Below are 16,319 nucleotides of genomic sequence, written 5' to 3' on the forward strand. Positions count from 1 at the left end.
ACCAATAACATGAAGGATGACCCCTGGTCTCAACAGAGATAGTAGAAATAAAGATCTGAGTCAGGTGGTATCTAAGGGAGAGAGTTGCGTGGGACAAGACCACAAGTCTACCCCACGGAGACAGCCTCTTAACTTGTGTCGAGGACGGGCTCCCGGGGCCAGACTTCACGGTCAGCCTCCACAGCAGGCCATGCAGAGGATGTTAAGTAATCGAGCTATGATTGTAGCTTGAGACCAGGGGTGCTGGACTGATTCAGGATGACTTTGGGGACACCTCAGCAGGCAAAAGGAATGCCCATGCTGGGCTGACCCTGACCTTGAAGCCAGTGTCCGGCCAGATGCCGTCATGGCCGGGTAGCTCCCTGGATGGGAGAACAAAGTCCATTCACTCCTCCGAACTTCGGGCACTTAATATGTAAAATGGGATGTTGATGTGGCCTTGGTTTGAATGTGTCACCCTCCAAAAGTTTTGGAAACTTTAACCCCCAAATTCATAGAGTAATGGTATTTGGAGGGGGGGGAGTTTAGGGAAAAAATGGGGTTAGATAAAATCATAAATGTGGGGCCCCTACCAGGGCACTGGTGGCTCAATAAGTGCAGAAAACCTGAGCTTGCACACTCGTCCTCCTCCCATGGGATGCCCTCTGCCATGTTGTGATGCAGCAAGAAGGTCCTCCCTGAAGGCCAGTGCCTTGCTCTTGGACTTCCCATCCTGCAGAACCATGAGCTAAATCCTCTTCCACTCTTTAAAGTACCCGGGCTCAGCTATTTTGTTACAGCAACAGAAAATGGACTTGGACAAAGACTTTCCATGAAGGGTTTTTATGTGTCACCAGAAGCTTTCAGGTGGACCCTGAGGTCAGAACAGTGGCTGTAAAGCTTGTCCATAACCAAAAGCCCAGCTTTATTACCCTTAGTAAGCCAACTCCAGGGTGCACGCTTCCTAAGACCCCTGCAGGGACTGCCCCTCAGCTGTCCACAATGAGATGCTGGTGACATGGGGCAAAAGCTGTGCCTTGACCTGCTCCGTCCCGTTCCAACCTTACTTTCCCACTTGCTTTGTGTCTTGGAATCTCCTCCCGCATTAGCCACGCAGACTCAAATCCCACCTCGGGGTCTCCTCTCCTGGGGGCTCCGATCTCGGCTCTACCTCATGGAGTTACTGCCAGGGTTAAATGAACGAATAGCAAATCCTTGGTAGAATCTGCCAGAGCTTTCAGGTCATGGCCACACCATGTCACAGGTGTGGAAAGCGAGGCTCAGAGACCTTATGGATCCCTCCCAAGATTGCACACGGTCATGGCGAGGTTCAGATGCAAACCCAGGCTGCCCCTTCCCCCTGTAACCTCTTCAAAGAGGGACACGCAAGCAGAACTGTGGCTGCTGAGACAGAAGGCATTACGACTTACCCAAGCCACCCTTCCCCGGGTCCGTGAGGACCCAGGAGCTTGAACAAAGGCCGCCTGAGCCCCCAGCTCTGCAGATGCAGGATGTGTCCACAAAGCCGAGTCTCCCAGTCCTGCCTGCTGACCCTTCCCCCGGCTATCCATCATCTTGAAACAGGGGTTTTATGCACCCTGGACGCCAGTCACCTCCTCAATTACCTCTGGGAGGAGAGAGAAGCCCAGTGGCATCTGATGTCCCATTTGATTTAGGGCAAGTCACACTTAAGAGGGCATCTGAGGTTAGAGAACACAGAATTCTGGGCCTGTTTATAAACCAACAGGCTTGAGGTTTTCATTATTCACCTTCTAGAGCATAGAGCGATATGACTCACTGGATCATAAAAGAGATCAAATAGCTCTGTTGCTAATGATTCTTTCCCTGACCCATTCGCTGGCACGTTGGGTTTGTAAACAGAGTTTTAATGGCATCCCTTGGACATAATAACATCATTTCTTTATAGCACCTTGGCCGCCTCGCCACTCTTGGCTGTAATCGGGTTTAGGTTTAAGCCTCCCTCATTTGTGGGAGCTAATGTTGTTTGGTGTTTTAAGAACTACTTAGGGCCAGGGATATTGCCCTTTGAAAGGGTGGAACCGGCCCTTCCAGAACACGGCACTCCTGGGGAGTCTGTCTGGAGGCCACGGGCTTCGCGCTCCAGTGTCCCCGCAGCACCCTCTGATTCCCAAGACCTACCCCACCCTGGTTCTCTAAGGAACCGCTTCCCATGAAGGTCCTCAGTGACCACGAGGGGTGGTCCCTGAAAGTGTCAGGAAGGGGCAAGTCAGCTCTTGGAGCCGTGGATCATCCTGTGGATGAGACAGGGCTGTTCCTGGAGGGGTCACTGCACCCAAAGGCGCGGTGAGTTCGGAGGACAACTTGGTGATCACAAAGTCGTGTGAGAGAACGAGGAAAAGAGCGGAGGGCTCTAATTAGAGATGGAAAATACCCTTCGGGACAGACTGTCCCAAGTGCCAGACAATCCCGTGCCACTCCACAATTGAAGCCAGATCTGAGCACTCCCTTGCACGTTTATTACATCTTTTTCTCTAATTGACTTAATTTGTTCACTTTAAATACTTTCCATCCATGGGGGTGGTCTACACTCCCCCAGGCCCAGATATGTTTCAGAATTCAGAATTTGGCCAAGGGAACAGGGCACTCACACCCCAAGACGGAGATCCCAATTAGAGATGTGTGTAGTTTTCTTCATGAACAATCCACAGCTGGGTGAAGACAGATTTTTTTTTTAAAGCTATGAATGATCTAATGTCAATTTGAGTTAGGTGTGGCTATCAAATAATATGGGAGAAATAATCCCATTTGCAGAGAGTGCTGGATTTGGGATGTTGAATATGGGGTTATGAACTTGCACAGTGAGGGTGAGGGAGGTGTGATGCCACCCCAGCTGGACATGGGGGAAGGCCAAGGAGATGACCGGGAGAAGCATGTTCTGAAATTCCAGCACCAATGAGGAGGACTGATGAGAAATGAAAAGACGGGGGCTGGGGATGTGGCTCAGGTGGTAGCGCGCTCGCCTGGCATGCGTGTGGCCCGGGTTCGATTCTCAGCACCACATACCAACAAAGATGTTGTGTCCGCCGAGAACTAAAAAATAAATATTAAAAAAAAATTCCCCCTCTCTCTCTCTCTCTCTCTCTCTCTCTCTCTCTCTCTCTCAAAAAAAAAGAAAGAAAGAAAGAAAGAAAGAAAGAAAGAAAGAAATGAAAAGATAATACCTTGCTTAGGATGGACTTTCAAGACTGTTCAATGCCAGGGAACCTTTGTCACATTGAGATATCCCATGACCTAGAGTCCCACATGTGCGGTGACACCTCTCTACAAAGAACATGGGTTTGGACCTGGACCGTAGAACCAGCTTCTACATCAAGGCATGAATGCTTAACACAAAAAGAGATTTAAGAAACTGTCTGTCTCAGGGCTCAGCACACCTGTCGTGTAAAGACCTGATGGTGAAGGTTCTAGGCTGTTCCAACAGTACAGTCTCAGCGGCAATTCCTTAACTCTGCCATTGTGCAAGATCAGCGGTAGGTGGTAGCTAAACAATTGCATATGACTGTGTTCCAATAAAACTTTATTGACAAAGCCAAGCAGGGGGCCAAAGTGTGTCCAGCCTTTCACGTCATGCATAAGGAAACTGGCCCAGGGAAGGAGAGGGACTTGCCCAAGGTGACTAGCAACAGAGCCCAAAAGGATGCTTAGATGACACACTCGGGGCCAAGGGTAACAGGCCTGAAGGGACAGCTGAGTCAGTCTGTGAAGGAATGTCACCTGCTCAACTGATCAGCTAGATTTTTCCTGTCCCAGGAAAAAGGTGTTCTAAGCCTCCTTGTGAGCACAGAATTATCTGATCCACTTAGCAAGGGATGAGAACCAAAGAGGATCTAATCAGAAAAACCCCAAATATGAGGACATTATTCCTCCACTCCATTCAATTCGACAAACATCAATCAGTTGATCTCCAACTTGGTCCCACACATGGCGCATGCCCAGTTGAAGTTGTAAAAAATGTATAAAATGTGGTCTCTGCTCTTATTAAATATACACTTAAGGGGCACCATGAGTTTGAGGATGTGGCTCAGGAGTGGAGCCTGGCCTGTCACGCACCAGGCTGGGGGTTCTCTCCCCAGCCCCAGGAAGCAAATAAAAAGGGGACGATGTGATCAGGTTTTACTCTCCAGGAAGAAGGAACCGCAGTGAGAGACCAGAGGCAGTTCTCAAACCTCCTCGAGAGGGAACATGGCCTTTGAGATGCCACGTTCCTGGCGAACAGCACAGCGGTGGGTGGAGTAAAGTCGGGGACAGACCCACGTCACCCTCCAGTCAGACTCCATTTTTCATGGTCCATCAGCCTTTGGGGGATCCAGCGGCTTCCCCGAGGTGTGGAGATCCTAGGAGCAGCCTGGGAAGGAGAGGAAGGCAGGAACAGAAGGGGCAGGAAGCCAAGCCGTGGGCCCTGGAGTCCACGCCATCTCGCAAGTCCACCCACCAGGGAGGTTGAGCATTTATCCAAGGGCACACGCTCACCAACCCAAACTGTCTTCGAGGTTTTATGGTGGTGATCCTTTTTCTCTATGGGAAATGCATAAACTAAGCCAGGCACAACAGCACACACCTGTCATCCCAGCTGCTCGGGAGGCTGAGGCAGGAGGATTGAGAGTTCAAAGGCAGCCTCAGCAAAAGTGAGGCCCTAAGCAACTCAGTGAGACCCTGTCTCTAAATAAAATACAAAATAGGGCTTGGATGTGGCTCAGTGGTTGAATGTCCTTAAGTTCAATCCCCAGTACCAAAAGAAAGAGAAATGCACAAACTAGTCAGGTACACTGGTGCTTGCCTGAAATCTCAGTAGCTTGGGAGGCTGTGGAAGAGGGACCACAAGTTTTGAGTTCAGCCTCGGCAACTTAGCAAGGCCCTGAACTACTCAGCAAGGCCCTATCTCAATAGAAAAAATTATAAAGTGCTGAGGATGTGGCTTAGTAGTTAAGCACCTTTGGGTTCAATCCCCAGTACGAAAGGAAGGAAGGAAGGAAGGAAGGAAGGAAGGAAGGAAGGAAGGAAGGAAGGAAGGAAGGAAGGCTGGCACAAACAGAAAGATGTATGCACCCCAGACCTTCAATCCAGGGTGCCACCTACGGGAAATGGGGAAGGCTGTGGCCTGGTCATGGATGTAAATGAACCCTCCTGGGTCCTTTGGACACCAAGTGGTAGACACCTGGTCTTTGGTTCTAAGCCCAGGTCTTGCTGAGAAGTGAGATGCTCCCCCCGCAAATAGCAAATCTATAAGGATTTTTCATTTCAGGGTGGGAGGAAAGAGTCTGGTTACAGACAGCTGGATTCTGCAGGCCTGGCTGACACTTGGGGACAGGCAACTCAGCCAGGATCCTAGGAGCCCTCTCACCTGGAAGCCTGCAGCTCAATGATCCTGGGCCAGAGTCGGTGCAAGGAAAGGCAGGCTCCGTCTCCAAGCAGAACTCGCTTCTGGGGCACCGGGCACCCCTGTGGGGCTGGCAGGAGGCACCCTGGGGAAGGCAGAAGCGGCGGGTGCAGGAAACCCCAGGCAGGGAGGATAATAACAGCTCACCTGCGGCCCCTTTCATCTGGAGATCTCAGAGCTGTTAACCACCTCGCAATTAATTTTCTCAACACCCACTACACCACCAGCCCCCAGGAAGGTGTCATTATCATCCCTTTATGAGCAAGGAAACGAGGAGGTGAGTGGGCTGGCTCCAAGCCACAGAACAGTTGTAAGGCAGAAGCCCAATTTGGGACCATGGCCTTCCCCCGATCCTAAGGAACCCAGGGGAAAAGAGCCATCCGCTGGGGACACGGTGACTCCGCCCCTCCACCTGCGCGCGCTCCTCATTCGTCCACCCATCTGTCCATCCAAGCAGTTGTTCCTCCCCCAGCCTCCCTTGCCAAGCATTTATTGGTTTATCCCCTCCTCTATCCATCCATTGATTCATCCACCCGTCTCCATTCACTCATTCGCTCAGCAAGCACCGACTGACACTCTGCAGTGCCGAGGACCAAGACCGTGACCATGACTGAGGCTCTGCCCACCTCCTACTGATTCTCTAGAAGATCATTTCTCCCCATTATTCTACGTCTTTGCAGTTGGCACATATTTTATCTTTTAGAGAGTCTTTGAAATATGGGTTTGGGTTTGAGTTGGGGTTTGGTTTTTTATTTATTTATTTTGGGGGGCAGTGTTGGGGTTGGCACCCAGAGGCAGCCTGTGCCACTGAGTGACACTTCCAATCCATAAATGGGGGGGGGGCACTCATTTTCCTAGTTGAAGACACTGAGGCTAATGCGTAGGCAGGCAGGTGGCTTCCCAGAGCGGGGTCTGGAGCTGGTGTCCCTGGAGCCTCTGTGCCCTCAGAGCTTCCTGGCTCAGGTGACCTTCCCGTTCCCGGGAAATCCCCATGAGGCCCTGATTCACCAAAGGACTTTGTACACCCTTATCTAGCAGCAAATCATCTCACCAATAAAGCTTTGATTTGGGCAGTGAAATAAAATAGTCAGCCTCATGCAGAGACCGGAGAGGACTTTCCTGAGAGCATGAAAATAGACCTATCGTTAGGCCGGGTCGGAGCCCAGTCTGGTGAAACTCCTTAGAGGACAGAGGTAAGCTCTCCCCCAAGGCTGGAGGGCATCCAAAGCCAGTGGCTGAGTGGGCAGCTTGCTTTACCTCTGCTCTCATCTGGGTCAGGGATGAAGGTCCCTTCTTCTCCAGGTACCTCCTATGTTTTAGAGATGGGCCCATCTCCTTGGTGTTGGAAATATCGAGATAGAGAAATGAGACCAGAATCTGTCGGGTCGCTCTAGTCCTGTGTGCCATTGGAAGGCAGGTATGGGCCTCCCAGGATGGGATCACCATCTACCGAACTGTGCATTTGAAGATGGGCACGTCAAATCATCCCGCTGGATTGCATGCTCCTCGGGAACAGGGTAGCGTCTGTCTTATTTAGCAACACCTGGGGGAAGTCATCCAGGTCGGCAGGGTAATCCGGGTCTGCCAGACAAAAGCCACCCCACCCAGCTTGGCCAAGTGAATGAATCCATGAAAAGTGGTCCTGCGTGGAAAACCCTGAATCCTCTAGGAGGAAAGGAAGGAGTCTCCACGTCCATGTGTGGGTTGGTTTGCAAGAATCAAACCTCTGAGAACAAGCCCGGCTCATCCAGAACCATCCAGACGCTCCCATTCCTTAAGGAAAACATAAGGAACAGAAGACGAGGGAATAAGGACAAACGGAAAGTGGGGTGCAGGCGGGACCACTCTGTGCTCCTGTCAACCCCTCCTGTAGAGGAGACGCATCCTGCATGGACCAGAACGCCCAGGCCAGGGGCTTCTCCATGTTTCTTCTGAGCAAGCGGGAGACATCCTTCATTCATTCCTCCTGGAAACATTCATCTCTTATCACTTTTTCTAAACTCACTGTAGAAAAAAACTGTCTCCTTTTCAGATATTTTGCTTGTGGGTTGGTTGTCTTAACCGAGGCTCCTTCCTCTCTTATTTAGGTTCCCGGCAAGCACAGGGGTGTGGGTTGGGAAGAGCCCTGTGCCCGAGGTACTTGAGATATAGACATCGACAGAGGAACTCAATCACGCTCTTTTCCATAGGTTGGATGTGTCTCGTGTTATGAAAATGAATGTGAACGATGCTCTGCTACCTACCGATAAGGTTCCCATCCTAAGGACAAGAGATAAGAGGCGGCATCAGCCACGAGAAGCGTGTGCTCTTGACCAAGCGGTGACAACCGTGGCCACCCCCGTCTCTGGCCTTCTTCGCAATCCCGCAATCCCAAACTGAGCATGGGAAATACAGCAGACTAACCTGGACAGAGGGACATGCTACCAGACACGGACCAGTAGTCCTCAAAACCGTCAAGGGGTCAGAAACAAGGAAAGTCTGAGAAAATATCAAGGAGGAAAGCTAAGGAGCCGCCATGACCCAAGTGTCACGTGGTGACCGGGGACAGGGGTGGGGGAGGGGAGCCTGGCATAGAAAAAGAGCATTAGGGAAAGACTAAGGAAATCTGAGTCATAAATTATGGTTTCAGTTAGCAACAATGTATAAATATCAGTTCATTCGCTGTGATGAATGTGCTGTATCTGCACGCTACGATGTTAAAGATAGAGGGGGAAAAAGCGTGGGGCACAGGGGAAGCTATACCAACTTCATGATTTTTCTGCAAACCTAAAACTTTTCTAAAATAAGCATCTATTAAAAAAAATAACCAGTGTGGAGCCGGGCATAGTGGTGCATGCTTATAATCTTAGCAACTCGGGAGGCTAAGGCAGGAGGATTACAAGTTAGAGGCCAGCCTCAGCAACGTAGCAAGGCCCTAAGCAACTTAGTGAGACCCTGTGTCAAAATAAAACATGAAAGGGGCTGAGGATGTGGCTCAGTGGTTAAGTGCCCCTGGGTTCAATCCCCTGTAACAAAAAAAAAGTCATTTTGGGTTAAGTCATTGGATGAGTCCTCAGCCTCTCTTCCTGTCCCCTAGAGGTCCTTAAGCCACAGCCAAAGGCCATGCACAGGTAGAAGAAGAGATCGCCAAGGAGGGATGAGGCGTCATTCCCATGGGAAAAACGCAGGCACCTACCCGCCCCCCACCCCACACGCCAAGCCTCACGCAGGGTATCGCCTGCCTTTAGCTATGTCCTGAGTCAGCGATTCCGCGGAGGCTGCCAAGTGAGAAACGGGGAATCCTGAATTAGGCCTGGCAAACGCCGCCCCCTTAATGACCTTGGCATTCCCTCACACCTTTCATCCAGGGGATCTCAAAGAACTCATCCAAACGGTAATTAGGAGCCCACAGCACCCCTGCCATTATTAAGCCCATTTTACAGACCAAGAAACAAACAGGAAGCCATGCCCATTGCGCAATGGGTTGGTGGCTCTGTCCCCGGCCCCACCTCACTCCAGGCTCCAGGAGGGAGGAACTGCAGGTTTGGGGACAGCAGCTGGGGCTCAGGGGCTCACCTCTAGTTCCCTGGCACCCTGGTCTCCTAGAGGCCACGGGGGAACAGAGAGGCTTTGGAGTCCGATAGATGGGAGCCTCCTGTGTGCAGCTGGACAGGTGCTACCAGCGTAAGCTCTGTGTGCCTCAGTGTCCCCCCAGTGTGAACAGCCTGAAAATAGCACGGGCACAGCAGGCTGGGGACAAGCAGGGACAGTTCCTGCTGGGATTCAATGCCTTGGAGATTCCCTTGAGTCTCCCTTGAGGGGCAGGAGACACTGCAGCTGGCACAGGTCTCAGGATGGGGAGCCAAGAGTGCATGGGAGGGTCAGAGCTCTAGGGAGGTCAGGTAGAGCGTGATCAAGCCTCCAGCCAGCTGCAAAAGAGCAGGGCTCTGGGAATGGCCGGGCCGCAGGAGAGAAGATTCCTGGGGAAGGAGGGAGTCTTCATTCTGCTCCATCCTAAGCAGCGAACCCTCCTCACAGGCTCCGGGCTGGAAAACAGGCTCTGGCTTCTAGCCCATCTGGCCATGCGACTGAGTGACCTCCCTGGGCACAGTCAGGGTGGCCAACGTGACTCAAAGTGGAGCCACTCCCGTGCCTCACACGCACAGCCTCACACACAGGCGTACACCCATATGCCGCCTCAGATACACACGCACACTCACACACACTCTGGGGCCCACGAGCCCTCAGGGCCGGAGGGCCTCCCGAGGTGACCTTGGGATACAGAAGGAGCTGGCAGGCCGGGGTGGGAACTGCAGCTGGAAAATCCCCAACAGGAACAAGCTCAGCTCCTCCCAGGGCCTTGCAGGGGGCCGGAGAGGCATCCAGGGGAGCCCAGAGTGGCAGCTACCTGGTTCCTATGGTGACAGCAGGACGGAGGCCGGGCACCCTACTGGACCTGGGAGGTGGGACATCCGGTCATCAGCACAACCCAGCCAGTCTCACTGTCCAAGCAAGACACGGATATTGAGGCTTTGCGTTTGCTGTTTCACCTGGGAAAGTGGAACGGAAAAGATGCTCAAATGCCTACTTAAGACGAAAACACGCTTAGGAGGGAATTCTGCGATCCTGTGACCAGGGTGAGGACCGGCCCGTGACATGCACCTTGAATGTGTTTTTGCCTTTGGGTGTCGGGAGGATAGGTGATGGTTCCTCCCCGCCACCACCCCATCAACCTTTTTGCACAATGTTTCCTGTATTATCACGCCGTCTGTCTAATTTGGAGGAAAAAGAAAACATAGATACTTTCTGGTGAGTCCAAAGGGATCCTGTCGATGGGATTGCAGCTGGGCCCTTTCACAGCTTGCCTTAATTTTGTTCCCTTCTTCTCCACCCCGAGGACCTTGTTCCTCATTACCTGGCTACGGAATTGAATAGGTGTGAAATCCAAGCTGATAGCAATACATCATTCCCTATTGAACTTCAAAGCTCAGAGCAAACTGTCTATAAAAATAGTTTTCATACCGGGCCTTAATCTCTTTCATACATTCCCCTCCCCCACAACACCACTTTTTTTTTTTTTTAACTTTTCCCATTCCTTAGGGGAATATAGGTGATAGTTACACTGTAGAACCAAAGAAAAAAACAAGGAAAAGTTCGAGGACCCAGTGGCCAAAGCCGTCCAAACTCGTGGCCTGCATCCAAACCTCCCTTGTAGCTATCTTTTCTGATAAAGGAGGCATCTACTTACTACAGATTCTGGACATTACTAGTGGTTACTATTAACGAGAGTCAATGATAGAACCCCACCTTCAGAAACTGAAGACGGGTTCTGATTCAAAAAGAAAGCTGAGATTTCCGCACGTGAATGTAGAAACCAGTTCAAAAGAATAACGACAGACACCTGTGTATAGGGCTCAAGAGGTGCCACTACTTCTGTATTTACTGCTGTAGCTTTCGTGACAACTATTGAGCACGACACTATCGTCTTTTTCACAAGCAAGGAAATGGAGGCACAGAGAGGTTGAACAGCTTGCCCGGAGTCACACAGCTACTAAATAAAGAAGGTGACATTCAAACCCAGGCCATGAGGCCCACCCTATTTGTCACTGTCGTTGTTATCACTGATTTTGTCAGTACTGATACAATGGCTATTGATACTTCATATTCAGAGTCGGCTTTATGAGTAAGGCCTTTTGGTATCTGCGTTCCCTGTACCCCGTGGGATGTGATAAAGGTGAATTGAGCAGGACACGTGTCCTCGTTCACAATGAGAAGAGAGGCAGCGAGGAAGTGAAACGAAGTTGTCCCTGTAAATGTCCTCAACACTCACATCCATTCCAATGTCACAAGATTTGGGCACAAGGTGCCTTTTGTAACTGTCTTATGAGCAGATAAATGTCAGTCTTCACGGTCGGATGTGTAGAAAAAGGGGTTTGGAGATGCCCAATAAATGCCACTAGACTTAGACTAAGAAAAGGAAGGAGGGAAAGGACCCTGCCCCAGGGCCACCAGAGGCCATCCCACATGGCGGCTGTCTGGAACAAGTAGACGGTGAGCCCTTTAACTGGTCAGCTGCAAAGGGTCAGGGCTGGGGGCCGGGGGGGAGGGCTTGGAGTCAGCCCTTGTGGATGAGTGATTGCCGTGTGGAGTGGGCAACTCCCCCAGGAAGCGGAGAAAGTTGTAACTCGGAGCATATCTGAGGAAGAGGGAGACAGGCACTTACAGGAAATAAATGATGTGTTCTTGGGGAGCCAGACAGGCCTGTAGGAATCGCAGGGACCTCCGCCTCCTGCAAGGGCTGCGTTTAGACAGTGGGAAGGCGCCCGAGTCACAGTGGCTAGATAAGGGCCAGGCTCGTGTGGACGCCCCTACATTTCTGAGTCCATATGAAAGTGTGGAGGTCGTCTGGGGGGAGTTCAAAGACCTTGGGGTGGTGGAAAACCCCCCTCTCAATCTGTCTGACCATCTCCCCAGCACCCCTGACCGGCGACTCCCACGCCAGGCAGAACCCTGCCGCTCTCCAAGGGTGTCACCTCTTCTGGTCTGCATACCTCTGGGTTGCTGTGTCCTCTGGGGCAAAGCGTAGTTATTTAAGGGGTTCCTTGGCTGCCCTGTTTGTTTTTTTTTAAGCAGTTCCTCCAATTCCCTGGGTGAATTTGGATACTTTCCCTAGTTGAGAATATTTGCATGAGCGTATTGCCTTGATGGTTTGGTCTCTTCACCCAACAAAACCAGACCCAAGCAACTGGATGTAATTAAGAGCTCTGACTCTCTGGGCAGAGACCATGTGACCTCCAGCACAGGACTTGGTTTTTTTTTTATACCTTGATTCTCTCATCTGCAAAATGGGGATCTTTATCAGGCTGACCTCACGAGAGGGTTGGGAACAATCCGATGAGATCAGGCACGTTAGCAAAAGATGGAGCTGCAAGGCCCAACGGTAACTGTCATCGATCCATCTCTCAATCCCAGCACCACGACAGGCCATGAAAATACACATGACCACCGAGCGCCATCATGGGGCGCATTTCTTTTAACAGAAAATATTTTTGTTCGAATTTAAACTGAGATTAAAAAGAAAACCGTACGGAGAATTAATTGAAGAGAATCCACGCTGGGGCCGGATCACCTGGGTTTGAGTCTTGCTTCTATGAGCTACGAGGTTTTCGGAAGATGATTTAAACACAGGTACAAACAGGATTGGCTCAACCTGGCCCCGCAGTGGCTTTCCTTTCTCCACGTGGACTCCCTGGTGAAGGTTCCTGCGCTCGCTTGCTGCAGGGCTGCTGGTCCCAAGAAGGAGGGTTGCCAGGGGCCCGGGAGGGAGCTGAGAGGTTCCTGTGACCGAGGCCTCGAAGTCTTGAGTAGCACTTCCACCACCTTCTATTGGCCCAGCCAGTGGCTGAAGTCGAGCCAGGTTCAGGAAGAGGAGGATCAGACTCCACTTCCCCAAACGGAGACCACCAGAGACTCTGCAGCACACCCAGATCCACTACCTCTCCCTGAGTGGTCTCACCAAGCCACCCGCTGTGGCCTGCACGGTGTGGAGGCAGCTGTCACCTCAGCCCTGCCAGGACCTGAAGATCTCTCCTTTGGATGTCGGTCCCTCCAGGAAGTTGTTCCGGCAGAAATTTCTGAATCTCAGCGCCTGGTTTTTTTGGACACAAAAACTGGAGCATCCCAGAGAATGTACTAGAGCATGTCACCAATGGCCAGTGGCATCGTGTGAGTTCCGAAAAGGAATGAAAAGGAGCAGACAGGGTTGAGACACGTGGGCTACAGAGATATCACCCACCACAAAGAGAATTTTAATGAACAATAGGAAAGAGACTGAGGTTGGACGGTGGCCCAGGTTGCAATTCTCTACGTATCTTTGGAAATGTTGACAACCAAGGGGCAAAGGGTATATTCCCTGCCCTTGGGAGGTTTACAATCTAATATAAGAGGCAAGATATTGCTGGGGAGAAGTAAGAGATAAAGAGTTCAAAGTCACCAGGCGTGGTGGTGCCTGCCTGTCATCCCAGCAGCTCAGGAGGCTGAGGCAGGAGGATTGAGAGTTTAAAGCCAGCCTCAGCAGTTTAGTGAGGCCCTAAGCAACTCAGTGAGACCCTGTCTCTAAATAAAACACAAAATAGGGCTGGGGAGGTGGCTCAGGGGTCGAGTGCCCCTAAGTTCAATTCCCAGTACCAGAAAAAAAAAAAAAAAGGAGTTTTAAAGTCCTGGTTTTGAATCAGAATTTCATCACTTAGCAGCTGTGCCATTGTAGGGAGCTGACTTAACCTCTCTGAGCTGCAGTTTTCCCATGAACCTCATTCCCACGAAAATGAAGTCCAAGCCTTTAACAGAACACACATAAAAACTACCCAGCGCCTGGTCTAAAGTAGGCATTGTTATGATCAATGCAGGGTCCCCCAAAGAGGCGTGGAGACTTTGAACATCAAAACAGGCTTGGATAGAAGGGTGAGGTGTTCTCATCCTTGGAAAATTCCAGGAAAAGAGAGGAAACATCTCCTCTGGATGACTTTGGGGACAGCAGATGCATTAGAATTTGTGCAACCCCTGAAAACCAAGTGTCTTTGTGCCCCGGCTTGCAGATCCTGCTACATAAAGGAGACCCTTCTGTCTCTGCCTCCTGAGGACCAGACGGGGCGCCCATGTCGTCCATGCATCCTCTGAGAAGCCACGTATCTGATGCACGACACGCCAGCCTCCTCCCCGAGGAGGTCAGGCAGGTTGTGCATGGTCCCCAGGGCCAGCCCTCAGTAGGTATTAGCTTCGTGACCTCATAAGATGCTGGCCTGGACCGAGCTTCCAGCTGTGGGTTTCCAGGGCCCCGCTCCAGCCATCTGACCAGAATTAAGCACCGGAACTGGCTCCCTGGCAGAAGTTTCCAGGCAGCCAGACACGGAGACCCAGAGTCCGCAGCGTCGAGGCCGGGTCGCACGTGTTTTGCATATGGAACCTCATTGACGTCACTGGGAATTTCACGGAGGGAAGCAGACGCAGGGGCGGGCGGTGGAGGCTGGCAGCAGGAAGCCGTCAAGGAGAGGAGCTCTGTGACCCAGGGACCCGAGGGCGCGGCTCAGATCGCCGGGGTGCGCGCGGCTGCCCTTCCCAAGGCCCTGGGCACCCCGAGGTGGGGGGACTTGGGCTGAGTCCACAGCGGCATCTCGCTCCTCACCCGTGTCCCCTGCCCTCCACCTCCCACCCGCCCGTCCCCAGACAGAGACAAAAGGCCCATGACGGAGTCATTAGCTTCGTCTCGCATGTCCCGCAAGAGGAGAGCGCTGCCAACCCCACTTGGACTTAAAATGCCTAACAGACTTGCCCACGTGGGATCTGGGTCCCTGTGTTTACAGTCCGGGGAGCCCAGGGAGAAAGCAGCAGAGGATCAGGGCCCGGGTGGGGGTGGGGGTGGGTCAGAAATCAATGCCAACCGCCTTCAAAGGGCGACATCCCTCCCTGTGGTTTGGGAACACTTCCTCCTTCCCCGGCCACCCTGTAATCACACGCGGGGCCTCATCAGACGACTGTTTACATCCAGCACCATTACCAGCAGGGGAGACGGGGAAATGATGGCCTCTGCTCTCCGCTCTCCAGCCCCTTTCATCAGATGCCTCCCCGAGAGAGAGAGGAAGGGGTAAAAGCCGTAATGGGATTCTGAGGATCTTAAAAGCCAGCCGGTTTGTTTAAAGAGGAACAAGACCAAGAGTCAGATCCCGGGGTCCGCTCCTCCTGCAGAGGGAGCGAGCCGTCGCCTGGCCTCTCCTGTCCCTCTGCCAAGTCAAGTGTGGGGTGGAGGCTCGTCTCGGGTGGACCGTCAGCTGCCAGGGGACGGCCCTGGTTCCAGCGATGCCGAGAACCCTGTCCTCAGCACTCGACCCTGCCATCTCCCCCACCCCCCCAGGCCAGCTCTGCTTTGGAACTGTCTCCAAGTCCCAAATTGGCACCCGCATCCCCGATGGTGGCCAGCCAAGCCGAGGCCACAGAGAGACGGCAGCTCAAGACGGAGGAGACGGTCGTGCCTGTTGGCAAATCCAGGGGCTGAAGGCTTGGTTTCCCCGTCCCCAAGCCTGGGAAAACCCCAGGCAGGAGCAACCAAAAAAGTCTGGTTAGGAGCCAGCCTGGGCCTTCCGAAGCCACGGTTCTCTCTGGTCTTTTCTTCCCATTTCTTGGGGCCCGCTGCGCCTCCCCAACTCGACCTCGGACTGGCCTGGGGTCTGCCGAGGAGCCGAGTCAGGTGGAGAGCGATTCATGGGAACATGACATTCCAATGAGATCCGTGGTAGGGCCTGCCTTGTGGAAGGCACCGTCGGGTTTGGAGGCTACATGGAGTGGGATGGTGGTGGGGCTCTCGTGCTGTCGAGATGTCATTTCCAACCCTGGCACCATGTGGTCTGGGATCATTCCCTAAGGCAGGTCTGGAGGCAGTGCTGAGCCGACCTGGGGAGTGTCGTCAAGGTGGACTTCAAGTTCCCCTCTGAGCGTGGTGCTGTGTCGGAGAACCATGTGGGGGGACCAGCAGGTGCTCCCCACGCGAGCAGTCAGCGCCCCACCCCAGCATCAACCCAGCCTCCCCGCACGGCTGCTGCCTGATCCCCCTGCACAGAGGCAGATGGTGTTCAGGAGACAGAACTGTGTCTCCCAAGAGCTCACGGCCACCTGGAGGCCATCAGAACACAATTGCCCCTACTGGCGATGGGCTGACCACCAAGACCAGCTCCCCAGCACTCTGCAAAAGTCGCTGGGGTCTTGAAGAGCTGCACCCTTCAGCTCTGCTCCCTGCCACGCCTTGCCCCGCCGCACGGAGCCTCCCAGCTGAATCTCCAGTCTCACCTCTTCTTTTGGTTACTCCAAACTCACTAGGACTTGGAGCACAGCAGCCACCACCGAGAGCTAGGGACACAGAACGCGCCCCTCCCTTCTTTCCCAAGCACGCTGC

The sequence above is a fragment of the Urocitellus parryii genome, chromosome 3 (genome assembly GCF_045843805.1).
Source record: "Urocitellus parryii isolate mUroPar1 chromosome 3, mUroPar1.hap1, whole genome shotgun sequence".
NCBI classification, from domain to species: Eukaryota; Metazoa; Chordata; class Mammalia; order Rodentia; family Sciuridae; genus Urocitellus; species Urocitellus parryii.